The following is a 21,677-nucleotide window of genomic DNA, read 5'->3' as shown; positions in this document are numbered from 1 at the left end:
GCCTCTTTTATACCCCTGCCGCACTGACGTCAGGGAAGAAGTGACAACAACCGACGCCGGACCTAGACTTTGGAATTTGGCCGACTGAGGACCTGCCTGAAGGCAGGATAACCCATCTGTAATGACTGCAGCTGTATGAGCACTCTTAACATCTACATTTATGGTAGGTACAAAACTGTACTTTCCTGCTCAGCAGGTAGGCCAGGGATTCTATTCCAGACTTTTTCTAGTTCCAGCAAAAGAAGGCACCTGGCGTCCTATCCTGGATCTATCCATCCTGAGCACTTTTTTGATAATTCCAAAGTTCAAAATGCTCACTCTGCATCAGTTACTGCCAATGTTGGAAAAGGATTCCTAGCTGGTAACATTGGATATCAAAGAAGCTTATCTTCACATCCCAATCAGGGGAAAGTTGCAGGCAATACCTTTGTTTCAGGGTGGGCAAGCAACATTATCAATTCTCTGCGCTGCCCTTTGGCTTATCTACTGCTCCCAGGGTTTTCACAAAGTGCCTGGCTCCAGTCATTGCTTTTTGCAGGCAAAAGAAAATTCAGATTTATCCATACTTGGACGACTGTCAATTCAAGCAAATTCTCAGGAACAGCTGCTGAAGGATCTAGAATTTGTAAAGACTCTTCTGTCTTCCCTGGGTTACACTCTCAACGTGTAAAAATCAAAATGGTACCATCCAAAGAGATTACATTCCTGGGAGCGAGTCTGAACACAGCCGCCCAGATGATTTATCTCACCCAGGAGAAGCAGACAACTCTTTCAGTTTACTTCAAGGATTTGGCAAGCCTGTCCCAGCTACCTGCAAGGAAATACCTGCAAGCTCTGGGATACATGGCCTCTTGCATTCTCATTGCATATGAGGAAATTGCAATGGTACCTCAAGAACATTTGCTGTCAGCACACACTGGACCTGGATGTGATAATTCCTCTGCTTCCATGTCTGCGGACAGAGTTTCTTTGGTGGGCAACAGGCTGTCTATGGAACAAAGGCATGCTTTTTCATCCACCCCCGGCCACGCAAGTTCTTACCACAGACGCATCTGACTACTCCTGGGGAGCTCTCCTGGATGGTAGATGCATACAGGGAAGTTGGAATGCCCAGCAGATGCACCTGCACATAAATTTAAAGGAGTTGATGGCAGTCCAGCAGGCTTTACTAGCTTTCAAGCTTCTTCTTTCTCCAGGGACCCTTCTTGTCAGGACAGACAACACCACAGTCATGTGGTACATCAACAAGCAGGGAGGGACTCATTCTTACATTCTTTGCAGACAGAGCACGAGTCTTTGGTCCATAGCAGCATCCCTTGGTCTGCATCAACTAGCTCAGTTTCTTCCAGGATGGCTCACTGTTTTGGCAGACCAGTTGAGCAGACAGACCCTGGATCATTGCGAGTGGCAGCTGAATAGAGAAGTTTTTCACAGCATCATTCCTTGTTGGGGCACTCTTCAAGTGGATTTCTTCTCCTTTCCAGACAACCATCTTCTACCTCTTTTTTGCACCAGACAGCATCAAAGCAGAGCCTGGAGAGTGGATGCACTGTCCTTCCCTTGGACGTGGCTGTCAGTTTATGCCTTCCCTCCTCTTCCTTTTCTTCCCAGAGTATTTATTGAAGATCAGGGACGAACGACCATGGATTATTCTCATAGTTCCGGACTGGCCCCGGCAGCATTGGTATCCACTGCTTCACAGTCTCTCCTCCTTGGCTTCTTCTTCTGAGGCCAGATCTTTTGGTTTAGGAAGGGGGAAACATTCTACATCTTGATCTTCAGTCTCCATGTGGTAGCTTGGCTCATTGTGTGACTCCATTCTATTCTTCGCTGTCCCTGCATGTGGTTGACATGCTGAAGGAGGCCAGGAGGCCTAGCACTAGGAAGTCTTATGCTGGCAAATGGAAAAGATTCTCTCTTTGGATGCAGACTAGAGGGGATTCTTCTTCTCAGCCTACCCTTCCTCTGTTCCTGGAATACCTTACTGATTTGCTTCAGGGTGGTCTTTCTTTTTCCTCTATCAAGATCCATGCTTCCGCCATTTCTGCTCATTGTTACTTTGAACAACCCATTTTCTCTCATCCTCTGATGAAAATATTTCTCAGAGGTGCTTGCAACTTAAAATCTCCCAGAAGGGCGCCTACTCCAGTCTAGGATCTTAATTTTGTTCTAGAGAAGCTCACTCTCTTCCTCCTTTTGAGCCAGCTGCCACTGCAGATTTAAAGTTTTTTTCGTGGTAGACTGCCTTCCTCTTGGCTATAACTTCAGCAAGGAGGGTTTTGGAGCTGCAGGCTTTGGCTGTGGAGCCTTTTCTTATTTTCCATGCCAATAGGTTTCTCTGTGAACCAACCCCTCCTTTATGCCTACGGTGGTTTCTAGCCTGACTGAATCCATCCATACACTTTCCTACCTTTTTTCCTAATCCTCAAAATAGAGGCGAGGGGATCCTACATTCTTTTGATGTGCATAGACAGCTCAGGTTTTACCTGGACAGGACTGAAGACCTTTGGAAATAAGCTCAGCTATTGGTCAGCTTAGCCCCTGGACCCAGGGTAAGGCTATTTCTAAGCAAACCATTTCTAATTGGCTTGCTCTTTGTATTAGTTTTTGCTATTCTTTTCGTGGCAAGGTTCCTCCTCAAGGGGTTAGGACCCACTCAACTAGAGCAGCTTTAACTTCTGCAGCCTTTTTAAGGGGTGTCCCTACTAAAGACATTTTGAAAGCTGCCACATGGTCTTTTGTTAACACTTTCACAAAGCATTATAATTTGCCTTTGTTTTCAAAGGGTAGGGCAGGGTTTGCCACTGCTGATTTGCAGGGCATTATCTCCAATCCTTGATTCTGTTGGTTTTTCTTCCCTTTTTTCTGGGCTTTGGTAATCAACCCATTGGTTAGGACTGCAACAGTGAAACACGATTTCCTACGGTACAGGCTTCATTTAGTTTAAGCCTTGTTTTCTGGGGACTTCTGACTGTTATGGCAAGAAAGACTGAGGAAGTGATGTCGGCTGCCTCCTTTTGTATCGGACACCCTGATGTCATTTACAACCAGCGACAGCAGATGCCATTTTTACTTACTTTTGGTATTCTGGCCGATCGAGGGCTACCGGGAGCCGGATAACCCATTGGTTAGGACTGCAATAGTGAATATACTCAAACATCTACATTTATGGTAAGTGTACACAACTGTACTTTCTCGGCCCCGATTATTCCACTGCTGCCGGTTTCTAAACTGGAATCCTCGGTGCCGTTTTTCAGTACATCACAGACCCTGTACTCCCCATCTGTGGATTCATTTGCCGGACAAGCTTTCAGCCCATTTTTGGACTGGCCTGATTCCCCCTCAGGGCCATCGGTAAGGTCCACCAGGAGCCTATCTGAAGTGGATGTGGTGTGCCTCTTTGATCAGTTGCTTGACCGCCAGGGGACTTACAAATTTTCCTAGAGCCCATCCCAGTCTGGATTTTGGGTTCATTGCCCCGGCGACCCCCACATATTCTCCTCCCTTGGACCCTTTGGTTCCGAGGCTCATACTTCTGACATCTACGAGAGGACCCTTTGCCTCTGCGCTGACAACGACAATGTCTGAGGCTCCTTTGGGTGTCTGTTCCGTCAGAACCCACCCTTCCTGAATCTCATGCTTGGGGGGGGGGTGGAACCCACGGTTCCGGTTATGTCAGCGGTTCTGTCTTTGGGTCAGAGGGTGACTCCCACTCCAGTTTTGTTTGAGGGTCTGTTCCCGGGAGCAGACTGCGTGGAGAGGGATGTGATCCCGGTTCCGTAATTGTCTTCTGTTCCGGGCTCCCATTCCTCTTCAGGCGGGCCTGCTTTCCGAGTGATGGAGAGGGTACTTGCTTCGAGCAATCCTCCTACGTTGGACCTACCACCCATTCCCTCTGAGCTGCAGCTGTCAAAGGCTACCCCCCCAGGACTTCGAGAGCACAAGATCCAGGAGACCCCTGCACATGGTATTTCAGTTAGAGTCTTCTTCGGATGCTCCCACCAAAGAACCCCCTCAGAAATGGGTGTGTAATAGGAAACACATGGACTCCCCAGAGGAGTCCATGGAAGATACGGACTACGATGATGGGGAAGGGTCCCCACAATCACCCCCTGACTGCTTAATTTGGAGACATCCTGGAAATTTTGAAGCGGGGGGGGTGAATGGAAGCCCACCAACCATTTCTCAGAGGAATCCGTATTCCTGCAGGCCTTCCTCTGTTGGCCCTCTACTTCGTGGGTGACCCCCCTCCCCCCTGCCAATGAGTTAGGCTTATCGTGCAGCGGACATGGAAGAATCCAGATATGGTTGAGGCCATTCCCAGGAGATCAGATAAGATACTCTTCCCTCCAGAGGATTATCCCCATTGTTCTAGAGGTTTGCCAGTAGATGCTATGGTGGTGGCAGCGGCCATGAAAAAGAACCTTTCTGAGGAAAGTCCTGCTGTCCACCCACCCAACAGAGTCCTGGGTGGTGGACAGGCTAGGGAAGCAAGTGTTTCCTTTAGCGACCTTTGCTGTCAGGTCTCTGAACTTTTTGGCACATTTTACGAGGCTCCAGAGAGATCTCATCACCGAGCTCTCTGGAACCCTTGCACATCAAGTTTCAGACAGGGCACATGATAAAGTTGCTTCCCAACTTGCCGTCCTAGAGTCCATTTCCAACTCGTCCAAGAAGTTGCTGTCGCATGCAACCAAAGGGGCGGCTAGAGCTGCGGGTGCAGGTATAGATATGAGACGCCACGCCTGGATGCACATTTGTGACCTCGTGGACTCCAAGTCTTACTTTTTAAACGCCCCTATCAAACAATCAGTTCTGTTCAGTTCTCAAGTCAAGGACACTTTAGCCAGGTGCGAGCAGGACGGAAAGACCTGGTCTGCCATAGGTTTACGTTTTTCCAAACCTCAGCACTCCTTCACCAGGATCCTGAGGAGTGGAAAGATGCGGCACAAAAATTCTCAAGGTCCTTTCCGTGACGCACATGGTGAGGGCTACCCCAGAGGCAGAGGGGGTTCCAATAATGGAAGATGCCCCTTACGGGGCAGAGGGTTCCCCAAAATCAGGACTCCAGAGATTAATTCTCGGGAAGACCGTATCAGCGCTCCTGAAGTGCTGCCAGATTGCTTTCTTCTGGAAGCAGTCAGGGCTCATTTCTCTCTGCACCCAGCTGCCTGGCTCTCTATTAGAAATGATCAGTGGATGCAGAGAATAATTTCCAGAGGCTGTCACATCCCCCTGATCCGTTTCCTAAGACCTCCGAAATCCCTTCACCGATGTTCCACCCAGTCAAAGGGAGAAGGCAGCTTCCTAAATAAGAAAGCTATGTCAAAAATGAGTCATCCAACAGGTCCCCCCAGACCAGTGCGGATCCGGGTTTTACTCTAGATTCTTTTTAGTGCCAAAAAAGACTGGGGACTGGAGGCCTATTTTGGATCTCAGCCAGCTAAGCAAATCAGTGGTTCAAACCAAGTTCCACATGGTCACGATTCAATCCATCCTACCTTTTCTTCGGGAGGGTGTGTGGATGTGGTCGATAGACCGCAGGGTGTGTTACCACATCAAAATGGACAAACGCTCCAGGAGTCTCCTTAGCTTCTGGCTGGGAACCAATCATTACCAATTCAGAGCCCTGTCAATTCGGTCTCTCGACGGCCCCCAGAATGTTCACAAAATGCCTTGCAATGGTCACAGCTCATCTGAGACTTCAGGGATTCCTGGTGTTTCTGTATTTAGATGATTGGTTCATCTCAGCCCCCACCAAGCGCCTCCTGGTCAGGGCCCTCCAGTACACTCTAGTACTAGCGGAGTCGCTGGGCATCACTGGGAAAATCCAACCTTCAGCCCTCACAGTTGGAATTTATAGAGGCAGTATTCATCACTCAAGTCTGGCCTCCTTTTCCCCCTCACAGGCTTCAGAGATTAAGGGCACAAGTTCTAGTGATACTCTGTCAAAGAAAGGTGTCTGCAAGGTAAGTTATTCAGGCTGTGGGGTCTATGGCAGCAGCCATCCCAATTGTTCCCTTAGCCAGATTAGATATGAGACTGCTACAATTGCTCCTTCTGTCCCAGTGGATTTCCAATCTTCATCCCTTGAGCTCACAGATTCTCATCAAAAACTCCTGCAAAGAAGATCTCCTCTGGTGGATGAGTACAGACGAAAATCTTTGGTGTCGCTCCTTCCATGCTCTCCAACCCAGTGTTACTGTGACTACGGAAGCTTCCATGATAGGGTGGGGGGGAGCACTTCCAGATAATGTCAGTCCAAGGCATGTAGTCCAGCATATAGAGGTCAACTTGCATATCAATGTCCTGGAGTTGAGAGAGGTGCTGTTAGCGTTGCAAGCATTCCAAGCATTCCATCCACTCCTTCATTAGGTACGATTGCTATCCAGTTGCACAACATGTCGGTCGTCTGGTACATAAACAGGGAGGTTCCAAATCCTACCCCCTATGTCGCGAAGCCATGAGAATCTGGCATTGGGCGGTAGCTTCCAACCATTTTCTGATTGCAACACGTATTCCTGGGAGCGCCAACGTGATTCTTGACAAACTGAGCAGATGCATCCTCCGTCCTCACGAGTGGTCTCTCAATCTGTGTCACGGCAGAAATCTTCAGCCGTTGGGGCCAGCCATGCTGCGACCTTTTCACCTCCCCCTCAAACACAAAATGCAGCAGCTACTTTGCCCCTCCCCCCTTACCAGGAGCCACCGAGAGACACTTTGACTCACGATTGGCCCGCGGGTCTCCTTTATGTTTGTTCTCAGATACCTCTGATCCCTCCTTTTTTTAAGGAAAGCTATTCAGTTGAGAAGCAAAGTGATCCTCATTGCCCCATTCTGGCCTCGTCAAGTATGGTTTCCCTTCCTCCAACCACCTGTTGCAACCTCCTTGGATCCTGGACACTCGTCAGGACCTCATCTCACCCACAAGGGCTGACTCCAGCGAATCTATCCACTTTCAAACTGACAGCTTGGCTTCCCCACTTCCGTTAATTGCCATGCAGGAAATACTCTCCTCATCTGTCCGTGATATTATCATGGCCTCCCATAAATCATCCAACAGAAAATTTGACGGGGACAAATGGAAAAGATTTCCCACCTGGTCACATAATCTGATGCTAAATCCGTTTTCAACTCCTGTAGCTACTATTCTTTATTACCTCTCTGAGTTGTTTGACAATGGTGCATCAACTTCCACCATTCTAGTCCATTTAGCAGCTATTTCCAACTTCAATAATGGTTCATATGGAGTCCCGCTTATTTCCAGCAGACTTTGCAAGACCTTCTTCAAGGGAATTTTCCATAGCAGACATGTCAGGCAGCTAGTGGAGGCATGGAATCTCTCCCGGGTTCTCCAGTCTCTCTCTACCCCCTTTTGACCCTGCTGCGACATGTGATCTAAAATTCTTGTCATGGAAATCCTTTATGTTCTGTAGCCCTGTCTCGCATTCATTCTTACATATGGGATCAGAGCTGATCCTCTGCTTAGACTCTGCCTGTTTACAAGCTGGAAGACTTCTAGTTGGCTTGTGGCTAAGTAGGTATCCCATGGTGTACCTGTACAATCCCCTGATCTCGTTTGCCGCGTCAGCAAGTTTGGATGTGCTTCTCTTTGGCGCTGGCTAAGTTTTCAAATTTATTCAATTTTTGGATAATTTTTTCTGTTGTATACCTTTATATAGCATTGTATAGTTATAGTTAGTGTAGTTTGCAGTTAGAATCGTTAGCTTTTGCTAGTGCGCCGTTTGTGTGCAATTTCTTTAAGTACAGTTGGCCTTTGGCTGTTTAGTACTTGTTTCCTGTGTGCCAGTTTTTGCTTATTAATATACTTACTTATTTTGCATTTGTTGACCCGCCTTGTCTATCTGGATATAGGTCCATTTTCAGTAGAGGCCCGGGGAGAGAAGCTCCGATGAAAAACAATGACAATATCATATACAAATGAAGGTAAACCATGCACAATGCAAGTACATTAGTAGGACATAATCCAGAGGTCAGAAGTAAATAACATAGTGGAAAATAATCAGGTATAAGTAGTATAATGCACATGCAGTTTCAACACATGATATACAAGTGAGTAAGACAGCTGATTATATACAATTAATTAGTTCAAAAGTATTCACATTAATGTCATTAAGAAAATGCAAGTAATAGTATGTCGAAGGAGAAGGTTTGCTGTTAAGATAAGGAAGTTGATTACTGAGAAGAGAGTAGGCTGAATGTAGGAAGAAGAGCTAGTTGATCAATCAGGTTCAGTACAGGACCGCAGTCGGTGTGTTTTGAGGAAAAGTTTGTTTGGTTTTGAAAAGTGATAGAGGAAAGTGATGAATGTTCACTGGGAAGAAGATTCCAGGATTTTCCAACAGTATTAGAGAAGAGAGAGTCCCCAGCCCTGTTTGATTTACAAATATTGACAAAGTTTGTGATGATCATAAGCTCTTGAGGTTATTATAGGGGATGATGAGGGTAGATAGTATGGGGGTATTTGTAGGTTGGCAGAGTTTTATGGACCATGATCATTTGGTGGAATATAAGCTGATTTTGAAATTCAAGCCATCCTAGCTGTTTTAAACTGTAACAGTGGTGGGTTCTGAAATGGCTGCCTGTAGCAAATCTTGCTATGTTATTGTAGGAGTTTCCCATTTTATTAAGGTTGTTTTTAGATAGATTAGTGTATATGGGTGAGGCATAGAGGAGAGTAGAGATTAAATGGGTCTGAGAGATGGTTATTCTAGCTGCAGGAGAGAGGAAGGGTTTGATCCTGTAAAGACGGCCTAGCTTTTTATTGATAGTTTTTAGAGCATTGTTGATGTAGGTGTCGAAGTTGAGGTTCTCTATGGTGATACCTAGTAGTCTGGTAGTTGGATCCGGGGATATGAAAGTGCCATTATTGGATGTGAATGTGAAATCTGTAGGGGGGGGGGGATTACACGTAGGGGCAAAAAAGAGGAGTTTTTTTTTTTTTTTTTAGGGTTCAGAAGGGGAAAGCGCTGTGTTAAACACCTTCTGGGTAAGGGAGTGAAGTGCAGATACTGATGTGGCTGAGCATATAAGTGTGACATCGTCTGCGTATTGAATGCAAGTAGCTTGGGGCATTTCTAGGTGAAGGTCATTAATAAATACAGAAAACAGAAGAGGTCCTAATATGGACCTTTGGGGGGACACCAAGGTTAACAGGCAGGTGGGTAGAGTATTATTCCAAAGTACAGCCTGTTGTCCAGTTTTCTAAATAGGACTGGAACCATGTTGTAGCTAGTGCATCTAGTGACAGGGATTTGAGGATATTTATTGGTATGTGGTGATTTACCATATTGAATGCCTTACACAGATCATTAAACAATGCAGAGGAAAGCATATTGAGGTTACGTTTTCTGTTGATGGTCTGTAAAGGAAAGTAAGGTAGTAGTAGTGCTGTGGGAAGGTCTGAAACCATGTTGACAGCTGGACAGTAAATTGTTTTGGGTTAGGTGGTCTAGCAATTGCTTGTGGATAAATTTTTCCATGATCTTTGCCAAGGGAGAAAGTAGGGCTATGGGACGGTAATTGGAGAATTCAGTAGAGTTCCCACCCTTATGTAGGGGGATAATATGGGAGACTTTCCAGATTTTAGGGATGTGTCCTTCACTGATGGCTCTGTTGATGAGAATGGAAATGGGATAAGTAATGGACTTGGCTGCTAACTATAGATATTCAGCAGGTAGTTGGTTGGCTGAAGAACAGCATGTTTTCAGTTTTAGGAGAAGGGTAAGAATTTGTTGGGATAGGCTTGAAGAGAAATGGAGGGGGTGGGATAGAGTTAAGTTTTGAGTTGATAACTTGCAATAGTTTGAATGGCCTCAGTGAAAAAGGTATTAAAGGCATTAGCAGTCTGCTTGGTATTCTCCTGGTCTGTGCTTTGTGGGTTTGGTGTGATGGATTACCGTGGGCATAGTAATTGGTTAATGTTTGCCCAAAACTTTTGTGGTTTTTTTATAGCGAGTCTGCTGGAATTGTAGGTAGTAGTTTCTTTTGTCAGATGTGGTAGCTTTTTAGTGCTATTTCTCATTTATCTGAAGTTTTGTTGGTCTACATGGTTTTTACTTAAACGATATTGATTCCAGGATTTATTTCTAAGATGGATTTTCTGCTTGGTTTCTTTTGAGAGCCATGGGGCAGATTTAATTCTCATTCTGATAGCTCGGGTTGGTGCATGGTGGTCTAGTATGGTTAGGAATTTAGAATTTAAGTAATTAACAGCTTCCTCGTCAGAGGTTTTTTAAGGGAGATCAGTTACATGCTCTTTCATAATTCTATATTCGTGATTGTAGGTGCCTTTTGTGCTCAGACTGTGTGTGTTAATTTGTTATAGGTCTTAACTTTGTGCGGATTTTCTGCTTGCTATTATATTTAATGTTGCAAACAGAACGAGGTTCTTTTTATTTTGTGTAGTTTTTTCTACGTTTGTGACTTTATTCCTGTTGGGTATGTGTGACTTTTAACTTTTTCTGTCCCCCCTAGGTCTATTTTAGTTAGAAGACTTAGCTTCACTTTCTTCCTGCCCCGGCTAGACCCGTTTAAGTTAGAGGATCTAGTCCTCGTGGTGTCTATTTACTGTTCCTGTAGGGTTAAGCCCATTTAAGTTAGAGAACCTAGTCCTCCCTTTCCTTTTTTGTGTGCGAGTTCATCTTTTGTTAGATTGTCTAAGGAAAGTAAGGGCCATAAGCCATCTGGCTTCAAAAAAATGCATAAAATGCTCAAAGAAGATGTCTATAACGGATGGCCACAGTAACTGCGTTTACTGTCTTGGGGTCATCCACTTACAAGAAACTTGATTATTTTGCCACTGTTTTAGTGGTAGGGTGTTGCAAGAAAGGAAAAATAAGCTTATTGTAAAAGGTCTCCTAAAACCTTTTGAGGAATATGTGGCTAGCTCTTCCTTTTCTGCTAGCTCTCAGGGATCTAAAAAGGAAAAGTCCTAGTCCTCCAAGAGGCCCTCCCCGGCACTGGCTCGTGTCTTGGAGCTTCCTCTTAAAATCACCAAGCCTGACAAATTTACTGTCTCTTCGGCTCCAGAGAGTTCGGAGACGATTGAGAGTTGCACTACTGTGATTACAGGGTCGGCGTCAAGTAGCGCGGAGCCGACCACAGAGTATTCACCGGAGCCAGTCTTTGGAACCATTACCTGTCTCCCCTACATTGAATTCACCAATACTGCAGAGATCCATTTCTCCTATTCTGTCCTCCAGGTCTTCAGGAGTTTATCGGAAGAAGATGTGGAGAGTGTAGTGCTGAGACTTTTGAAGTAGTCAGCCTTACCGAAATTGTTGGCTTTGACCCAGTCTGTTCTGGCATCCTCTACCTCTTCGGAGCCGAGGAGGTGTTTGGAGTTGGAGAGGTCGGCATTTGAGATGTGTGCTGTCCCGATCTTCAGCTCCTACCAGGGGTACAGACAGTCCCCCGCCCCCCCCCCCCCAGGGCACCTACGTCTGTCTCTGCTCTTACTCTGTCCCTGGACAGCAGAGACCTGCAGCCTCAGACTCCGGCTGATGGCACCCACTCTTCCAAGACCTCCCCGGAATATCCTTCCGTGGAGCCCCCACGGAAGAGAACATGTAAGAGAACATGAGAGGAAGCATGTAGACTCCCAGGATTAGTCTCCGACCTCTGCTGACCTTGAGGAGCCAGAAGGGTCCCCCAAGTCGTTCTCTGAAGTCACCTTCATAGACATCCTGGAAATCCTTAAGCAGAGGTGCGACTGGCCCATGGTCACCCCTTCTGATGAGGAGTCTGTGTACCTGAAGGCTTTCTGGTCTCAACCTTCAGCCTCTTCGGTGTCTCCACCCTTTGCCGAACTGATGGAACTAGTTAGTCAAAAGGTGTGGGATACCCCTAATTCCATGGAGCTAGTCCCCAGGAGACCAAATAAGTTTCTTTCTGAACCCAGAGAAAAGGAATTTTTATCTAAAGGTGTTCCCGTAGATGCCATGGTGGTGGTGGCGGCCACTAAGAAGGAGCTAGCGGGAGACTACTTCTGTTCATCTGCCGAATAAGGAGTCTCGAACGATGGGCAGATTCGGGAAGTTTATCTTTTCAGCGGCATTTACTCTTAGATCACTGAACTACCTTACACACTTCACAAGGCTTGAGAGAGAGCTCCTTAAGGAGTTAGGAGATTCTCTACAAGGTACATGTTACTGAGCGGAGTCCCTGACAATGTGTCTGCCCAGTTGTCCACCTTGAACTCCATTGTCAACTCATCCATGAGGCCTATCTCATATGCAGCCGATGGAGCGAGTAGAGCAGCAGGTTCAGGAGTTTCCCTAAGATGTCATTCCTGGATGCGTTTGTGTAATTTTGCAGAACAGTTGAAGTCTGCCTTTACCAACGCCCCCTTTGGTTCCTCATTGTTTGGACCCAAGGTAAAGGGCACTTACCCGGTGCGAGCAAGAACGGAAAACAATCTCGGCCATGGGAGTACGTTTTACTGTCCCTTCTAGATCATACTTTAAGGGTCAGAGGGGTGGTAAGATGTGGTTCAAGAAGTCCCAGAGGTTTTTCCAAGATGCGCACAGGGTGACGACTCCTTCAGAGGAGAGGAGGAGGAAATGGTAGAAGTTGCCCTAGAGGCAAGGGCAGACCGCAAAACCAAAGAGGCCGCGATTTGTTTTGGGGCCGGCCTTACCAGCGCTCCTGATGTGGGGCCTGACTGTGCTTCTCTGGAGCTGGTTGGGGGTCACATTTCTTTGTATCCAGAAGCCTGGCTAAGTATCACTCAAGACAAATGGGTGCACAGAATTATTACCAGAGGTTGTCATACCTTTTTCTCTTCCACCTCATGTTCCCAAGAGAATCCTGGATGTTCCACCCAATCACAGGGATCAGGCAACTGTGGAGGTCAACAAGTTGCTGACAAAAATAGTCATCCAAACCGTCCCAGCAGACCAAATAGGATCCGGAACTTACTCCATATTCTTTTTAGTGCCAAAACGTACAGGGGACTGGAGGCCCATCTTGGACCTCAGCAAATTGAACAAATCAGTAAAGGACAAGTTCCTGATGGTGACACTGCAGTCTATTCTCCCATTATTAGGGAAATACAATTGGATGTGCTCAGTAGATCTCCAAGATGCTTACTACCACATAAAAATGGACAGGGCGTTGGAGTCATTTACCCTTTCGGCTGGGAGTCGGGTCATTACCAGTTTCATGCTCTGCCCTTTGGTCTCACCACAGACCCCACGGTGTTCACCAAGTGTATGGCAGTAGTGACAGCTCACCTGAGACATCGAGGATTCCAGGTATTTCTGTATCTGGACGACTGGCTCTTGACCGTCCCTACCAGGCATCTACTTCAGAATAGGGATGCTACCATATGACTTTGTGCCCAGCTGGGGATTTCTATAAATTGGGAAAAGTCTGCATTATTGCCCACTGTCAGGCCCTTTCTCAGGCCTCTTCTAGACAATCCTTGGATTCTGGACCCAGTACCAGATCTCTTGACATGTCAGGCTCTCTTCATCCCGCTTTACACACCCTCAGACAGCAGTTCCTTCCCTAGTCATGCTTCACGACTTCTCTTCCTCTGTGACTCGTATACTAATGTCCTCTCATAAACCCTCCACTAGGAGACTTTATTCCAGCAAATGGAGGAGATTCTCTATCTGGGCTGAGAAACAGAATGTTGACCCTTATACCGCCTCCATCCTGGTCATTTTGGAGTTCTTGTCTGAGCTTTTCCACCAGGGATATAATGCTGCCACTATCGGTGCTCAATTGGCAGCAATTTCTAATTTTCATCTAGGCATAAGACTCTAATCTGATGTCCCATAGGCTGTGCAAAACTTTCCTCAAAGGCACCATTTCAAGAACCTTTTGCTTCATAGGATTTAATTTTGTGCTGTCCAAATTGACGTCTCCACCCTGTAAGCCTTCTCATTAATCACCTCTGAAATTTTTGTTTTGGAAGACTTTGTTTTTGGTGGCTATCACATCTGCCAGACAGGTGTCAAAGTTGCAAGCATTATCTGTAAAACCCACACCACCACATGGTAAAAAATAAAAACAAACAAAAAATTACCACTCGGACAGTGAAACAAGCAGCAAAACCAGTTTGAGAAACGGATTTAATAAAAGTTCAATCTCTCTAGCGCTTCGGCCACAGCCTTTTAAGAGTACTCCTAGAAGGCCGTGGCCGAAGTGCTAGAGAGATTGAACTTTTATTAAATCTGTTTCTTGTCAAATTGGTTTTGCTGCTAATTTCACTGTCAGAGTGGTATTTTTTTTATTATCTGTAAAACCCCCTTATTTGATTTTTCACAAAGACAGAGTATCTCTTCGTACTAATCCTTCCTTTGTCCCTAAGGTCTGTTCCCATAACACTTTGAACCACTCCATAGAACTTGAGTGTTCTTATCAAACCACTCCAACGCAGCAGAATACAAGTTTCATCAGTTGGACGTCCTTGGGCAATTACGTTTTTATTTGCACAGGACGAAGCAATTCAGGAAACCAGATCAATTATTCATTTCCTTCTCCAAATCCAGGTCAGGTTTGAGTCTAAAGTGACCCTCTCAAATTGGATTTCTAGCTGTATAGCTTACATTTACACCTCTGAGGGTAGATCTTTACCTTTCAAAATCAAGGCTCATTCTACTAGATCTCAGACTACCTCTGCAGCCTTTCAGGCTAGGGTTCCATTTGATAATATTTGTGCAGCAGCAACTTGGGCTACCACTTACACTTATTACTCATTACAAATTGGATCTAACCTCCACGGGTAGAGCATCCTTTGGTTCCGCAGTACTCAGGAGTATTTTTCCTTGAGCCACCCAAGAATAAGATGCTAGGGACGCTGTCCCATATGTAAGAATGAAGGTGAGATAGGAGTACAAAACATAAAGAAGTTATGTACTCACCATAACGTTCCATGTTTGTAGTCCACCTCGTCCTTCATTTTTACGAACCCACCCTTCTACCCCCATCTTGAAAGTACCTGGAGACAGATAATGATTATCTTTCACTGGAGACCTTTTATTATGGGCTTCTTTCTGTATTTTGTTCTTATGTCTATAAGTTAGCGTCAAAAAGTTCTGGGGAACTGGTGCACCATGGGAAACTTACCTGGCCTTGAGCCAACGAAGTCTTCCAGCTTGTAAATAGGCTGAGTTGGAGTCTAGGATTGGCTCTGATCCCATATGTAAGAATGAAGGGCGAGATGGACTACAACCATGGAAAGTTATGGTGAGTACATGACTTTTTTTTTTTTTTGGTGGTGGTCACTTCAGCCAGACGAATGACTGAGTTGCAACCCTTATGCATCGAGTCACTATCTGACATTCCATAAGGACAGATTATCACTGTGTACTAATCCGTCCTTTCTCCCCAAGGTGGTTTCTGACTTTTCTATTAACCAATCCATTGAGCTCCCTGTTTTCTTTCCAAATTATTCAAACAAAGGAGAATACTGTCTGCATTCATTGGATGTTTAGACAACTGCGTTTCTACCTGGACAGAACTAAGTCCTTCCGCAAGTCACACCAACTTTTCATTTCCTTTTCTGGTCTTAGAATGGGGTGTGCAGTATCAAAATTTACTTTGTCAAAATGGCAACAACTTCTGATGAAGTTATGTCTTACTGTAACTTTCCATCTGAGTTGTTGATCTTCCAGTCATCACACCCTCCCACCGGCCCCCACCAAAGGCTCCTGACGGATCTTCTGGGTCTTGTGGTGTTTCAGGGTTTCTGCGCAGAGATGGCCTTTGACTTTCTGTTTCTTCTATATGTTGCATGCATACTCGATCTGAGGTAACTGAGTGAAGGGCATTGTGGGTAGCAGCTTAGCTCGAGAGATTTTAGTGTACGCAAGCTTGGTATAAGGCCAGCTCTGTTCCGAGGGCTCGGAACCGAACCCATCAGTGATGACTGGAAGATGATCAACAACTCAGATGGAACATTATGGCAAGACATAACTTTTTATAGCTTCTAAAAGTAAAAATTGCAATCTGTTCAGGGGACATTTTAAAGAACGCTTATACAAACCATTTATGTAATTTTTGTTCTGAATTGTATACAATTGTTTGTATATTCTCTTCCTTAACTTTCTCTCAGTTTTCCCAATGTAGAATGCTTTACAGGTACCACTAATTGCAATGTAGAACACCCCACTACTCTCAAGTATTGTATGTTTTACATATAATCATTCTGTTTCTTGATTCAAGATATAAACTTCCTACGTTTACCATTGTATGGATATTGTGAGCACATAACGCATTTAAATGTGTTCTTCTTTCTTCCATTTGTGAAATTACCATAGTTATGGTATTCTAATAAAGCCGTAAGATTCCTTCCTTTCCTAAAAGTGAATTTCAAAAGTTGATCAAAATTTAACTTAAGCTCTGATATACTGGCAAATTTTGCCGATTCCCTTTTCATTATATCAATAATAGTACCAAAGTCCCCACTGTAATCAGTAACAACACCTCTTTCATGACCATTGTCATGAATTCCTTAAGGAATGCAAAGTCTTGAAAATATGTTTATTGATTGGGGTTACCCTGCTGAATTAATTTGTAATGTTTACTGTGAAGTTATGAGGAATAGAAAGGACAAATATGCCCCAATTTTAGGAGTAAAAGAAAATTCCCATAATTAATGTTAAAGGTGGTTTGGATTCCATCGCCCATAAGGAGGAGTATGACTATGGTCATGAAAGAATTTTTGTTACTGGTTACAGTGGGAACTGTGGTAGTATTATGGATATAATGAAAAGGGAATGGGCAAAATTTGCCAAGATATCAGATTTTTACATTTTGATCAACCTTTAAAATTTACTTTTATGAAAGGAAGGAATATTAAGGATTTATTAAAATACCATAACTATGGTAATTACAAAACAGGAGGAAGGAAGAAAAGCACGTTTAAATGTGGTATGTGCTCACAATATCCATATATTAGTAACTTTAAAAGTTTATATCTTGAATCAGGAAATAGAACGATTATAGCAATACTTGTGAGGAGTATTGGAGTGGTCTCCATTGCAATTTGTAGTACCTGTAAAGCATTCTACATTGGAAAAACTGAGAGAAAGTTAAAGAAGAGAATATACGAATACTTGTATGCTATTCAGAACAAAAATGCTAAAATGTTTTGTATAAGCATATTTTAAAATGTCCCCTGCCCAAATTTCAATTTTTTTATTTTAGAAGAGAACTATGAACTTAACAGGTGGTATGTGGGAGATAATTGAATACAGGGAACTATATTGGCAAATTAGTTTAGATTCTAGCAGGCCACCCAGGTTAAACAATGCTGTTTCTTTAGCCCCAGTTTTAAAACTGAGAGCAGCTAGACTTTAAAAAAACAGGTGCTTGGATTTTTATATAGCCAACTAGCAAAAGATTTGGCTAAAAATACCTGTCTTGTGTTTTTACACTTTGTCCACTAGACAGCGCTACAATACAACCCTGGAATGCAAAAAAGATTATGGGATTTTATTTTTTACTTGTTTATTATTGCATTATTTACACATATATGCATTTATGATATGTTTTTTAGATAACTCATTGGATGTTTTTAGGTTTTTTATATATTTTTATGTATTTGTTTTGTATTCAGAATGTCTTATATTTTTATTGTATAATTGTATATTCAACTGAAGTAGTTTTAATGGCCAGTTTCAATTGGTGGATAGTTTGACACAAAATATTTTATTGGTGGTTAGTGATGGTTTGTAGTATAAATGGTGGTGGAAGGAATAAACAGTTTTATATCTGAAGAAGTCTTTGTGAATGAAAATGCCTTTGTCTGTTCTGGGCTTCTGCAGAAATGATGCAAGAAGGTAAGAGAGCTAGAGGCCAGGCATTTTTCACAATTCCAGCTCTTCAAGTCCTCTTTCATGGTATATTCGCATTTTTCTTGAGCTTGCCTTCATCTGATGAAGGTTGAAGCTCAGCTGTGTTAAGTAATGAGTGCAATATAAGAAGTGTAACCTCAGAAACCACCTTGGGGGGGGGAGTAGGAGGGTGCTGTATGTTTACATTATGTATGTTTTTCTAGATTGTACAACATGCCTATGCTTGATGGTCTTTTCCTGAGTAAGCATCTTATTCTTTGGTAGTGGCTTGGTGATTGCACTATTGTTCCCCTTGTCCATCTACCACAGTTGTGCATCAGTTGCTGACTCTGGTAATGAAAGCCTTCAAAGGTCTTGCTTTATCATTTTGTTCTTTATAGTATGAATGTAAGGTGTATACCAAATGTTTGTGGGATGTTAGCTGTCGTTATGGGCCTTGTCAAATATAAGCTGATGCTAGTGCTAGGCACTGCATTAGCCTCTCATGACGGAATGCTTCCTCTAGCTTGCACTTCATTGTACTTCAGATCCCAGTGTCTACCTATCACAGTCCTCCTGTTTCACACCCCAGATAATCCCGGTTTACTATGTTCCAGAATTATGGTATTGGAGGGTCTCCTTCACTCTGTGCACTGAAGACCAAGAAATTATTAAGAGCTCCCACAAAATGGATGTTCTTTGGGGATATGTGGCTTATGAAATCCACTGTAGTGTGGTCTTAGACATCAAGTGTATAACTTAAATGCCAAAGAACTATCTATAGTGGTTAGTATGTTGTGGTGTGCACACTTTTAATGTAATTTGGCCTTTTACAGATTTTGTGGAGTTTTGACCACACCTCAGTCTCTTGTTCATGCTTCTGTTTGGTCCGCATATGATGGAATGCTTCTGTTTTAGGCTCCCAAAGTGTGTCTGCTCTACTACTCTGATTTGTCTTAGCTGGCTTTAATTTCTGATATTTTAGTGGCTTAATTATAGAGCCAATGAAGGAGAAACTTTTTGAAGCTCATCAGAGTCAAAATGGACCAATAGCAGACATACCTTGAATTTAGCATTTGCATGGCCTAGTTGAAAAGTATCCCAGTAAAGCCTCTAAAGTTGGTGACTGCCAGGGAATAGAGTGCAGTTATCTTCTTGCTTACAATTTTTTGACATTGTTTTTGGCTGACCCTTTAGGCAGTGGCTGTAGGTTTTTCTTTTGTTTAGTTTGCACACTCTGCTAAGTACTGTTTGTTCCTTAATAGGAGACCAGTTGGCTTGAGTTCTAAAACTATCTTATAGTGATTTTTGTTGTCTGCACATTGGAGTAGAGAGCCTGGCAGATTATGTACTAGTTTGTCAGCAAGAGCAGAGTTCAGTGTTTCTGCAAATCACAGAATGACTGTTACTGTCTTGTCGCCTGAGGATCCCTTGTTACGTTTGTCTCCCCTCTGCTTTTCCTCTGAGGAGGCACATAGTACAAGAAGAAATGCTTTGCTTCCCCTGAGGAATCCCTGACTGTAGATTTTGATCCCAGTGAAGGGGGATTAAGGTTGGAACCCACGCACCTCCCTCCCCCATGAATGATGATTCCTCCTTTGGTGATGTTCTTGAATTAAATTGACAGAGGGGGTTTGGACCACTGAAGCACCTTCTCCTGGGGAATCTTTTTTCCCCAAAGCATTTGGTGCAGCCTGTCCATGTTGATCCAGGAAGGCATGGAGAAAAACAGTGGGTTGGAGCCAGTAGTGTGGAAAATCTTTAACATATTTTGTTCCCACCAAGGATAGATCCCTCTGGTGCAAGGGTCCTGCAGTCGATGCTGTTGGTGTCTGCAGCCACTGTGAAAGAGAAATTTCTGGAGAGTGCTTCAACCCCCCCCCCCCCTCCACTGTGTTAGATTCACAGTTGGACCAGTTTGGAAGTGCACATATGTTTTTCTTGTGACCTTTGTGTGCTGAACTCTATGGGATATTTGACTAAGTTTCATAGAGACTTATTACTGAGCTGGTAGCACCTCAATTTTCTGTTGTGTTTTGTAAGACCTTGGAAACTCATTTGGCCACAGCGTTATCTATAGTGAATATTTCCATGCGATTCATCTCAAATATAGATGGTGGTACAGCACGCACAGCAGATACTGGCATTGCAGTCAGCCATCATGCCTTTATGTGCCTGTTTAATTTTGAAGTGTGCTTCAAGGTGTCCTTTCTTAATACACCCTTTGAAGGGTCTGCTTTGTTTTGACTCCCAGATTAAGGACATAATCACCAGGTGCAAACAGGATAGCAAGATTCATCTGCCGTGGGAGTTAATTTTTCCACCCCTTGGAGTACCTTTTCAAGAAACTAGAGTGGAGGAAAAGGCTGATCATCTGCAAGTCACATCTGAGGACACTCCAGGTAAAGACACCCCTCCTAGGCAGGGGGATCATAATGGATGTTGCTCTAGTGGCAGAGTTGCTTCATAGTCAGCGCTTTGGAGGACCATTTTCTGAAAAGGTCTTCCACTGCTTCTGAAACCTTGCCAAACTGCTGTCCTCTGGAAGCAATTTGTGAGAACGATTACCTAACCCCCCCTGCCAAGCTTAAGAGGTCATTATGTTAGATGCCTGGATAATGAGTCATTTCCAGAGATGGCACCATTCCTTTTCATGTTATCTCAAATTTGAGACCTAAATCCCTTGCAGATATACCACCCCGCCAATTAAGAGAAGCAGCAACGAAGGTTCAAAAACTGCTCAAAATAAATTTTGTAAGAGGTCTCATTAGTCAAGAAAGGATTCAAGGTCTATTCAAGTTTCTTTTTTGGTGCCAGAGAAAATCAAGCGGCCCAGGCCCATTTTGGACCTAAGCAAACTAATCGTCTTTGTCAAACAGATCAGATTACGGATGGTGACGAAGTAGTCCATTTCAGGTTGGGAGCCAGTCGGTTCCAGTTTTGAGCACTGCCCTTTGGCCTCGTCACATTTCCTGTAGCAGTTTGGCTTAGGCTGCTCTGATTCCAGGTCTTCCCATAGCTCCTTGCAGATTTCAAAGTGCAGTATTGGTCCAGGCAGGAGAGAGAAACTCCTTGCTCTCTTTGCCTGTCCTTTGGTATAACAATCAAGTTAGACAAATCCAGTATGGAACTTGTTGCAACTGTAGAGTTTATCAGATGCCATTTGGACACAGCCACTTGGATTGCCAGACTTCCTCCTTTGATATTGCTAGCCCTGTGACTTCCACAGTTAAATGCCATTGCTTCAGAGGCCACCTACTTCCTTGGTTTTTTGTCTTCTTGATCTGATGGCTGCTGCAGTCTCTTGTCCCTCTAGCCAGGTTCTTCATGAGGTGTCTCTAATGTACTTTCAGTCTAGTGGCCAGTGTCAGCTCACCTGATGAACTTTTCTGTTGGTCTCTCTTGGCAGTCACCAACTTTAGAGGCTTTACTGTTGACATCACATCATGTGTGTGCAGGATGTCTTTGATTTTCCCCAGCCCACAGTCATGGTGACCACATACACTTCTCTCCTAGGGTGGGGGTGGGGGGTGGGGGGCATTACAAAGGGAAGACAGCCTAAGGTACCTGGTTCCAGTCAGAGACCCATCTTCACATGAGTATTTTGGAGATTAGAGCAATCCTAACATTGCAGGCTTTCCAAGACTGCCTTTTCAAAAGTGTTCAGTCTATCCAGACTGACAACATGGCAGTGGTTTGGTACATAAATAAGCAAGGGGAATCCAACCCTATCCCCTATGTTGAAAAATTGAGTGTGTGGCAAAGGACAATATTCTTGCAATGCTTTCTGATACCAAACAATCTAGTAGATAGATTTTACCAGAAGCGTTCTGATGTCTTGTAAATGGTACCTCAAGCCATCAGTAG

Source organism: Protopterus annectens, chromosome 5.part0 (assembly GCF_019279795.1).
Source record: "Protopterus annectens isolate FY-2018-M chromosome 5.part0, PAN1.0, whole genome shotgun sequence".
Taxonomy (NCBI): domain Eukaryota; kingdom Metazoa; phylum Chordata; order Ceratodontiformes; family Protopteridae; genus Protopterus; species Protopterus annectens.
This window is presented reverse-complemented; position numbering follows the sequence as displayed.